Consider the following 12940-nt stretch of genomic DNA (forward strand, 5'->3'; position numbering starts at 1 on the left):
ACCTAAAACCTAAATATACATATACATGGGAAAAGTGAATATACGGTTATTCAACACCTAAGCTTAGGTGTGGAGTTCCTCACTGACTAATATTTTATTAGTTTTTGTTTAATTAATAAATGTTTGGGCCTTCATGTATTTTATGGTTTAAAAAATTAGTTAGTGATAACTGTTTCATACCTAAGCTTAAATACCCGACATTCTTATATATATATATACTACTATATAAAAATTATACCCTTATGTTGTTTAGTTAGAATTTTGAAACACACGAAATTACCATTTTACCCTTAACCAGTTAACTCATACAATCATTTCACAATCTTTTAAAAGATACACACTTTCCCTAAAAATCAAATATCTTTATATCAATTATCTACAACACTTGATGTCGGCCATCACCATCCGCCAACGCCACCATATCGCGACCAATATCATCGCCACCACATTGTGCCGGTACCATGTTAGTATATATATATATATCGATGCACAATAACTTTCATGATGCACGATGATATTTATGATGCACGGTGATTTTCAGTAAAAGAAAACTTGTTATTTATTTTACTTTAATACTTGTTTTATTTATCTTGAACACCGTAAATATAGATGAACATAGTAAAAGAAAACTTGTATAAGGGCAGTTTTTGAAATATAGATGAAATTTGAAAGTTTAAAATATATATTAAAAATTTATACTCCGTAAATACTTAACCAAAAATATTATACAAATATCATAAGGGTTGACCCTAACAGTAGTGTTGGGATAGACGGTTGCCTCATGCCCTCAATGTTAGATTATATTAGACCTGAAAATATATTAGGTTTTTATTCTTAAAGCTTTTTGTTTGGGTAACAGTTAATACAAGGGGTGAAATAGCCGCTACTCACTTGTTGCTATTTCTTTGTGCATAAATACTTTTTTAAGCGATGTTGTCATAACTCACAAAAGTATTTAACCTGTTTTGCAACCATTTCAAGTTTGAATTTATAAGAAAAGTCTTTCGATATTGAACCTTAAAACCTCTTACATTTAACTTGTATTTTAATAAGTTAGACTCCCAAAATTCCCCCGCTTAAGGCTATCAAAGAGGTTTTATTGAAACAATACATTTATGCCGCGTTTAATCGGGGAAAACACCCTTTGTTTTCCAAGAATACATGGAAAACAGAAAACGCAATCAAGTAATTAGTTTTCAAAAAATTGTTTTCCAATCTGTTTTCCATTTTATGGGAATTTAGAAAACATTTTTTTTAGTTGTTTTTCACTTTTCATTTTCATTTTCCTAAATTTTAAAAACCTCAAATTATTATAACTCCCCCCCTACGCCCTCATCTGTGCCTTCGTCACCCCTCGCCCCCGTCTCTACCTCTGTCATCCCTCGAGCCCATCTCACTCCCAACCTCCCACTTAATCAAGTACATTAAAACATGTTTTTAATATGAAAAATAAAAATATCATTTTCAGTTTTAATTTTTAAACGTGATTTTAAAATTTTCATTTGTAATTTAGAAAGAAAACTCCCTGTATTTTCTATAAAGTTAAAAATAAAAAACTAAAATATTTTTTTGCCGTTATCTTCTTCGTATAGTCCTTGTCACCCAATTAAATACAAACTTCCCAAAAACACCACCAACAACCTTATAATAATTTTTATTTTTATTTATTTCACCGGGAGCCAACCCTTCAATCAACCCGACATATTAGCTGCAGTGTTTTGCAACAGGATGGTATGCCACTGCGTCCTCTCTTATTAGTAACGCATCATCTCTTATTAGTAAACGCATTTAAAAACACCCCTTATAAATTTTGAGTTCTTACAAAATTTAATTAGGTTAGAAAACATAGTTTAAGTTTAAAATCTATCATATTATTTTAAGAAGATATTGTATTAGTTTTTGAGATTGAAATCCCTGGCGACTTTAAACCAAACTTCACGTTGTTTGTATCATATATTAATTTTTTCAATATAACTTTAATCTATATGATAAAAACCGACAAGACACATACATAATTTGAACCCCCATTTGTAGGTAAAACCCCTACGCTTCCACACTAAACCCTAAATAATTAACAATTTATCTAGATCTCATTATATCCTTTATTAACATAATTTAATATAAGTAGTGTATTTTTGTCTTTATATACATTTTAAATTAAATATTTAGTATAGTAAAAAGTAAACAAAACTTGTGTTCTTATGGTAGTTGGTAGTCCACTTTATTTGGAAAAATCATTAGTTCAAATTCAATGGTTACCCTTTTTGTTGTTTCTTTTTTTTTTTTTAAATTTTGTAAGATTTTTTTATACATTTGGTTTTAACTTTTCTTTGTTTGTTACAATTTTTATTTTATTTTATGGGCTTTTTTTTGATTATATTTTTCAAAATTCTTTTTCTAGTGTATAACATTTTAACATTCATTTCCTTATAACATTTTTTTTTTCAAACATTTTATTTTTGTCAAAAAAATTTTGATAACATTTTGTTATATATAATTTTAGAATTATTTTCTTTAACTTTTTGTTATATTTTGTGATTTGATTTGATTTTTAGACTTTTTCTAATCACATTATATATATTTCTTAGGCATTTTTACAAGCTAGTGAACATAAACACAAAGTTATTGCGGTATTGCCTAAAATCAAATGGACATGTGAGAACTTTTAACATTTGTTTTATTTTGAACCAAATGAATACTACATATTTTTTTGAAAAAGTTTTTGATTTCTTTCGTTCCGGCTCATTAACAAATACGCTTATAAAAACCAACGCCGCCTGATAGGGTGCTACGAACCACCTAGTTGCTTATTACTTTAACCTACCTTTTTAATCATAACATTAGCAACAATGTTGCAAGCTAAAAGTATGAATTCGAAATGTAATCTGAAACCATTATGGAGAGTTATATATTTCTAGTTAAACTATTTTTCATTATTTTTATTTGAACAACGGGTTAGTAGTTAATTATTTAGTATTCAAGACACTAAACTCAGGACTCTTATTAATCCATTAAACATATATCGAAGCTACGATTTACTCGGACACGATTAGGTAACAAGATTACCATGAATCTCTTCAAGAAGAAAACAAGATATTCACAAAGGAGTAAGAGATTTACTCTATTTCTCTTACCCTCCTCTCCAAGTTATCTACCCTCTATATAAATAGAGGAAGAAGCCTCATGGCATATTCATTCATTCATAATATACACCATACGAATTACATACTAAAACCTTATCAATAGTTTATTCGACCTTCGAATAAACCTTAAACAAAACCCTAAACCCCCTCTAATAATCCACTCCTACAAATATAAGAAGTAAGATTTGAACCTAAGTAGATTTTCTCAAGGTCTAAGATCTTACCAATGGCCACTAACTCATTGACTCTAATTAAACTATTAGACTTATATTACTATACAAGTATGGACTGATGCAATACGGTGGTGGTGGTGAGGAAAACGGTCTAGTAGTGTCGGTGATGGTACTATTGGTGGTGGTGGCGGTGTCAAGTGGTGTAAGTTGATTTAATTGTGATAATAAAATTTTTTTATAAAATAAGGACTTAAAGTGTTAATTATTAAATTAAAGGTTGGAGTGTAAATTAATTCATTAAGAGTAAATTGGGTATTTTATGAAAACTCTTTCTATAAAAGTGTTTATTAATGATAATTAGTAATTTCATATGTAACTATTGTGTAATTATTTCTAAAAATGGAATGTGTGATAATTTTTATAAACAAGTATATATAGATAAGTAAACCTACACAATTAATTAATAGTTATTCAAATGGAAAATTACCATATAGTTACGCTTGCGAGAATGCCACAAACGCCATTGAAGCACCGTGAAATAAACCCCTGGATACATACAGATATTCCTAGAAATTTCGATCCGATAGTGAAAGCTAAACAATTAAGTTGAAAGATATTCCTTTCAAAATATAAATGAAGGATTGGTGAAAGAAGCATATGGATTAAAAAATTAGCTATTCGTTTCTTTTATATAGTAATAATGATAATGATAAAAGAAAAGTGTAGTTTACAAAATGACATATATGCTTTTCTATAAGTACAAGTAAAGAAAGAATAAAACGAAGAAGGGGAAGTTTATTATATATCGAACTAGAGGCGAACTCAAACAAAATGGTGCGACGTAGTGCTGGTGACGAATAATGTAGAAAGGGTAAAGACAATTAATGTAGAAAGGGTAACATATCGATCTTTTATATTAATAAAATAAAATTATGATAATGTTATTTTATTCTAAAGAAAACTTCTTTATATATAATCTTAATATTTTTATGACATCATCTAAAAAATTTATAAATTGACAACAAAATAAAAATTGAAACTTATTTCAAGATATTATGAATTTAAATTATTTTCAGTAGATAATCAATTTATATATCAAAGTTGATTATTAGAATACTATTTTGGAGTTAAAGGTATGAGATTTGAATTATCATTGATTATTATAATTGTTATATGTTATGATAGTAAATGAATTGTAGTCTTAACATCGCTTATTCAAAAGATACAATATAATAGTGTTCAACATAACAAAAAGTTAAACACTTTCATTGTGTTGTATATTTAAAAATTCATATTTTATTCAAGTGCCCGTATAATATGCGGGTTAATCAGTCATATTATTTTACGAATTGATATATAGATTTTTATAAATTATTTCATTAAATGTATTTTTAGGGTGCCACCTAAGGAGGTGGATGGGGTAGTAAATAAGTCAAGGATATTTGGTGGTGTTTAGCCATTTATTTCTTTTATATAGTAATAACTAAATTAAATCAATGTGTTGCATGATGAATAATTGTAGTCGTAAAAATCTGTTAAAAATAAATAATACATCTTTCAAATTTGAAGTATAAGACTACAGTATTGTAACAACAATATAAAATGTAAACATGCTTGTTAAAGACATTTACATCATAATTGAATATATTTCGATATTAATCAATGAATTTAGTTTTTTAATAATGTTTAAATCATACAACCATGTAACAACATATAAAATCAAAAAATAAAGTATATAAAATATAGCCCATAAATAAACCATTAATACAAGTTTAATTTCAATTCATAAAACATAAACAGAAAGGACTAATTTCCAAGTTTTGAATAACTTATTGAATTTAAGTATTAAATTGGTTTTTTTTTATCTAATAATTAAACGTTAAAATAAGAACTTTTAAATTTCAAACGATTAAAAGAAAAAAAAAATCACTAATTTATCAAATTAAATTGAATGCTAAAGTAATTTGATATAATCGATATGTAATAATTACGCTAGATAATGACTTATATAAAAAAAAGTTAGAAACATCAAATATGATAACAATATTAAGAATGAATTATATATATATATATATATATTGCCGGCAGAGTAGAGAGAAAAAAAATAAACTTTGCTTTCAATCTGGGCCATTGAAATTAATAAATGAAACGATCTAAGCCTTTGAAATTAAAATTCAAGATGTATATGGTAACTAATAAAAAAGTAAAAGTTAAGCTTGACTATTTTAGATATGATAACTCTTTTTATATAATTAAATATTTTTTTTAATTATAGTAACTATTTAATACTAAGTATATGTTAATTATTTTTAAAAATAGCTTGGATCTTTTAACCATTAATCATGATAATTATATACTACATGATAATGATAATTACTCATGCACTATCTAAACTTTAAACTTTATATGCTTCATCATTCCATTATTAGAAATATATCCAAACAACTATACTTTCTATATTAATCATAGTAAATATCCAAACAATTTCAAATTAAAAATGAGATTTCAAAAAACAAGGGTTACTTGTAGTAAACATTTTTTTAAAAGATTTTTTTTTTTACTTGAACTAAACACAGTTTACACATTCAAACATTTGAATGTTATTACTGTAACATGAAACTTTTTTTTTAACATATCCTAATGCTATTGAATTTAGAGATCATTTTCTTATGTCATAAAAGAGTAATACTATTTCAAATATAAATTCTAGATTTTTTTTTTTTCACAAAATAGTCTGTTTTTGCTTTAAATAAATTTTTTAAACTCTTACTTTCCATATTTAATATTGTCTATTTTTACATTTTGTCTCTTTAATATATGAACACCAATAAATTTTTTTATTTTATATATATACACACATATATTGATGAGTAACCGCACGATACGTTGACGATTGTGTGGTGGTGGCGCGACAACTAGTGGTGGTGGTGGCTGCACCAGTGAGTGGTGCAGGCACTTTATCTAAAAGTAAGCACGTTGTAGGGGGTAGTGTATGTATTTTAGCAGTTAAGTGATACGTATTATAAATATATAAGGATAAAATAGGCATATGAAGTAGATATATTTAAATTAATGAATAAAGATGAGGGGTAATTTAGAGACCAACATGTAACTTCATGAAGGGGCTAAAATAGTTTACAAGAGAACATAGATATACTACTTAGAATACAAAGAGAAAAACAAATGACATGACACAAATCATCAAATTCATTTACATAAGGGTTAAGTATCTCAAAGTGTAAGTAACTTTGCAACTTTTACTATTGTGTGTATACATTAAAAATTTTAAATATTTTATGTAAGTATCTCGCTAAATTGAACATTTAATGTAAAAATGTATACTTACATAAAATGTTCAAAAGTGTTCAATTTAGCGAGATACTTACATAAAATGTTCAAAAGTTTTGATGCATACATGCAATAGAAAAAGTTGCAAAGTTACTTACACTTCGGGATACTAAATCCTTTACATAAATTAGTAAATGTTATATAAGTAAAAAAAAATATGCCAAGACGTTGCAATTTTATATTGTTTGAGTTGGCGAGTGGCAAGTTGACGAATTGGAATTAGCCAACCCACACCATATAATCATGGAGTTAAAAATTTTATCGCGTGTTAACTAGGTTGGTTGATTTCGGGTCACATGGGTTGGTGAGTTGACCGGTTAACGGGTTGATTTCAATTCAAATGAGTGTGTGTTGTCGGATCAAATAAATTGGTGAGTCGACCTATTAAAAAACATTATATAAATTTATATATTTTTGGGTTAACAGGTTTACCTAAAAACCTAAAAGGTCAACCTGACCCAACCAAAAGAAAGCAAGTTGACGAATTACCGAATCGAGATCTTACTACCCTAACCCAGTTTTCTGTATCAATTCAAATCGAATTTTGGGTAAGGTTAAGTATTAATAATCTTAATATATATCAAACCGACTCTATATATGTTATATCAAAAAGTGTACAAAGTTTAAGACTTCATTTTAACATTATGCTCAACATCATAATAAACTATATTGTTGGACGAGAGTAAGTACCCGCGCGTTGCGGCGGTGAGATGGTGGGGGTAATATGTCATAAAGTGTGATAGGTCATAGAGTGTGATAGCCAAATGCCTTAATCGTACGGGTTCCGTCCCCGAATTTAAAAATTCGTCGAAAGTATATCGAATGATATCTCTAATGAAAGAGCATGAAATTGTAAGAACACCCATATAATTTTTATAATTTATCGATGTTCGGTTTTTGAGATAAAATAATTTGAATGAAGTAGAGAATAAAATGACTTATGAAGAAGGGAGAAAGAAAATGATTGGTTGAGATTTGAGAAGAAAGAAAAAGGTATTATAGTTTTTTAAATAAATATAGAATAGATGAGAGAGCATTTTGGGAAAGTACTTAAAATTAATATTGAAAATTTAAGTTCAATGTTGAAGATCTAGAAGAAATCTGCTTTATAATATAGTACAGATATAAGGCTTTTAAGTTTACTTAGTAACCCGGTCACCGACCGGGTATTAATCTAGTTATTATTGCCGAGAAGGAAAAGGGATATATATTTTTGAAAGAATCGCGAGTCATCCATATATTCGACTTGTAATTTTATTTTTTTTACTTTTTAATTTTTTTATTACTAATTAATGATGATTAAGATAAAGAATAATTTTTAAAACAGTGCTTAAAATTAGGAAATTATCTAGCGTATGACACATAATGAAAAATCCTACGTTGCATTGTTTCATAATTGACAACTAATCAAAAAACTATCCTCTCTTAGCTATATAGAGAGATAGAGAGATAATAATAATAATAATAATAATAGTAATAATAATAATAATAATAATAATAATAATAATAATAATAATAATAATAATAATAACAATAACAACAACAACAACAACAATAATAATAATAATAATAATAATAATAATAATAATAATAAAAGAAAAATATAGTTCACAAAACGATATGTATGCTTTTCTATAAGTACAAGTAAAGAAAGAATATAATGAAGAAGGAAGTTTTATTATAAATCGAATTAGAAGGGAATCCGTGCAGAGTGGTGGCGAATAGTTTAGGTTATTTTTTATATATACTAAAAGAGAATCTTTCATTTTAAATTGAACAAATCAAAACCCTTCATTAATTTTTAACATTTGATATCCTTCATTGATCAACTTTGATGACATCATCTTTAACAAAACAATTAGTCCTATACCTTTTCAGTCCCCCAACTTTAATAAGTATGCAACTTTCGACATAACAATACTATAATGATATTTAGGTTAATTTAAACCATTCATTATCACTTACAAAGTTTATGGCATCCATAATGTCAACCTTGATTAATTCGTAATTTTCTTATACAAACATTAGCAATAAAAGTTATCAGTATAAAAGGATGTTTTATATATATATATATATATTGGATATATAAGAAATATATAAACCAAGCTTATAGAAAGGGATATATTGTGTATGTGTGTGTTAGGAAAAGATATGTTGGTATAAGACAAAAAATAAAAACAACCTGAACTAAACCAAATTTATGAAAATATATTAGTGAGGGTTCAATTACTTCGAGAATAAGAAAATCTGAGCAACCTGTCACAAATAGTGACGTTTTACTTACCAATGCTTCCTTAAATCAACCAAATGCCTACAACGCCATTAATCTAAGGATGGTAACAGACGAGAAAAAAAATCTGTTATTCACCCGTTTTGCGGATCGCGAGCGGATGATGAGTATTGCTAACTATACTAAGAAGGCTTATAATTACAACCCAAAAGCTGTTCCATTTGAGTCTCTCTTTGATGAAAGAGGCGTTAGGGAAATGAATAACTTTGTTATGACTTCAATGAAAGAGATTAGACGCTTGTGGATCATAGGCACAAAATCAGCTTCAACAAATCCAATACTATTTGTGCATCCAATTATTTTGAGGATACCATGGATCCTTATAAGTCAATTACTTCCCACATTGGGCCAACCTTTTTAGTTTTCAACTCAATGAAAAAAAAATGCATGTTGTAATCTGTAAAAATTATAATCACCAGTGACACTACATAGAAACTAAAATACACTTGCCGGGTGAATGAACAGTGTCAAACCTTAGTCGTAAAATTTATATTTATATTATAGCCTTTAAGTATTTTCTTATATCATTGTGCTAACTCTTTATACTTATGAATACAATTTTTTATAAGTTTCCGTGTTTTACGTGGGATATAATCTAGTTCATATAAAACTAATTGATGTAAAAAGGATAGCGTATTATTTTACGAATTGAGAGATAGATTTTATAAATTATTTCATTAAATGTATTTTTAATATCCTTAGTATATAAACATCTCTAAAAACTAGAATACATGGTCTATTAAAAATACTCTTAATAATTCAATTTACAAAACTTATCCCTTAACTGATAAAATAGCTAGACTAAACTATTTTTACGTCAATAACCTACACCTTGAAAGTACATGGTAGGATCGTAATCACGAGATCTCTATGGATATAGGTATGCGGAATCTACAAATATCCATTGATAATGACGCAGCAATATACACACAAATACAACAGAATCGAGATGATAACGAGTGTAACTTTTCATTATTACTAGTGATATGAATACAAAGATAGAATCCGTACGACTACATCACTATGCTTACGGATTACAAACATAATGACGACTTAATCTAAAGTTACATGATAGTGGCGGAGTAACAAGGCATACATCTGTACCTTGCTATCCTTGGACGATACATTAGCTATTGCTAGGCCAATCCTGCCTAACCTCGTCAAACTCAAACCTGAGACCTATACAAGTATTTATAATGAATGAAACAAACCCTAATAACAAATACGGGCTGAGCTTCTTTAGGATATGGGCTTCATGCACTTATGACCTCGCATTTACATGTCCAGGTTGTATTTTGCATGTTAATTACGACCTCGCAAATCCATGAGGTCGTAATTCAGCCCTAATAGAATTCATATAGCAACGACCATAAATTGTACACTAACACGTGCCCTTACACACCTTTTGTCGCCGCTTTCACCCATCGCTGCCATAATTATCCTTTAACTAATAGTTATGGTTTGTTCTAAAATTCAGATATTAAAAATGTTTAAAATACCCTTAGTATATAAACATCTTTAACAACTAGAACACATGGTCTATTAAAAATACTCTTAATAATTCAATTTACAAAACTTATCCTTAACTGATAAAATAGCTAGACTGAACTCTTTTACATTAATAACCTACATCTTTTATCGCCGCCATCACCAGTCGCTAGTATGACACTGTCGCCATCACCACCTCGTGTACCACGCGAACATCTATCTAGTAAGGGGTAAAGATAAAGAGGAGTGTAATGAAATGAATCTTTGAAAATTGGTGGGATCCAAGGGCGATACCTTTGCCCTTGGATCAATAATCATCCAAGATCAAGATTAGAAACAAAAATAACACATGGAAGGGTATTATTGTCATTTTATGATATTATAAAATATAAATAAAACACAAATCTGTAACGCCCTAAAAATTATGACTTTTTTTTTTAAACTCTAATATCTTTCATATGACAAAAACATAAGTAACATTTATAAAATAACAGCCTAAGTATCATTTATATACACTTTTAAGGATATTAAAAACATTTTAAACATATATAAAGGATACACAATAAGACCCGAACTCAAAACGAAGAACACGTGAAAAATTATAACTGGCCGTAAAATTTAAGTCAAATGGCCATAAATTTATGGCTGACGGCCGTAAAATTACGGCCTAAAATATAACTGACCATAAAATGCAACCGGAAATTTATGGCTTAATTTATAACTAGCCGTAAAAACCCACCGTAATTCACTCCTAGATTATTTTTTGCACCTGTTTTAAAACACAGAAAATTTATAAAGGACCGTAAATTTATGGTCCGGGCCGTAAATTTACGGTCAGACCTGCACATAAGATTTTTAACATTTTGACACTTCTAAGCCATTCCGTAACTAAAAACTTCATTCCAAACTTCACAAGCTTGGGAATTTTAAGACATAAACATAATAAACATATAAAACTTGTTCAAACCTCTTTCAACCCAAAGTACTATCAAACGGGCCATTGACCCAAATGACTAGTTTCTACACTTTATACTTACATATCATAATCATTTCTTCAAACCATTACACAAAACTGTTCCATGACATAAAATATAACATTTACAACTATGACATAAGTTAAATGATGCTAACCCACATGAAAGACAAACACCAACCCAAAATAACAACATAGTAATACACAAAATATAACTCGGGCAAGTTGGCTAGTTCAAGAGCTCATGAAAAGAGATATCTAACCCCAAAAGTTCAAAAGAGTGCACTTCAAGTGCAACTACCTCAAGCAAGTCTTCAATTACACTTTCTTCTTCCCACTATCACTAGTTTCTCTTATAAAAAGGATTCACTATTAAAAGTAAGCAAGGGCTTAGTGAGTATAGTAATATGCATATAAATAACATGGCAACTCATAAAACTCATTAGAATCGTTAATGCCGCCCAGGTCTTACATAACATTCTAAGCCTCATAACTCTAATATGGATCCATACTATACCACAAACACTTGAGTCGTCACCCAAGGCTTATGGTCTAAACTCATACAATCTCATAAGCTCATCAATTAGTAGAGTTAACAAATCATGTTAACCCACATTTTTACTTGCACACATAAATCTATACTCACCTTGGCCACAATTCATAAACAAGTTACAATCAAAATTATAATTTCATTAGTTACTATCTCACTTCAAGCCTATCTCAATATATCTCTTGATTATTGGTGTTTGGCTAAACTCATATTTACTCAACTCATTTATAAGTTACACATTCACTTTATCCCCCATCAAAACATTAACTGTATTAAGTAAAGAATTCCAGTAGTTAATCTCATGAAAACAACTTAGCGAAACACCATCTAGAAAACGTACTCATAATAATTTATCTAAAGAAATACCCAATTTGTGTGATGTTAATAACATCACAATAACTAATTTACATCCAAAATACTTAAGATATACTGCAAATACTAGCAAAATCCCCAATTTTATTAGTAAGAACCCTAATTGAAAAAAAATAACAATTGTAATAGAATTTTACCTTCAATTTGATGAAATAGATTCTAGGGTTTCTATGATTCTCAAATTCTTGCTCCTTTCTTCTTCCTTGAATTTGATTACACACACCCAAACCTCCACAACAAACTTATTAATTAACTAAATACTACAGTATTATTATTGCTAATAACCCATCATATTACTATTACAATTGATGATTCTCAAAGTAAGGATTATAGTAATGATGATATGAGTAATTTAGATGAGAGTGAAATTAAGAAAAAAGAAGATAGAGATTAGTAGGAGATGATGGCCACGTATGGTGGTGTTATTGTTATATAAATTATATCCCCTATCCACCCTATCCACTATGGATCTAACTACATAATACCCCGTTTTTAAAAATACTTATAACTTATTTATTTAGGAACAATTAAAATTTACCTTTTAAAATTTTGGGTGTTATAAAATCCCTCTATCTTCTTCTTTTTCTCTCTTTCTCTCTTTCT

This window comes from Erigeron canadensis, chromosome 9 (genome assembly GCF_010389155.1).
Source record: "Erigeron canadensis isolate Cc75 chromosome 9, C_canadensis_v1, whole genome shotgun sequence".
NCBI lineage: Eukaryota > Viridiplantae > Streptophyta > Magnoliopsida > Asterales > Asteraceae > Erigeron > Erigeron canadensis.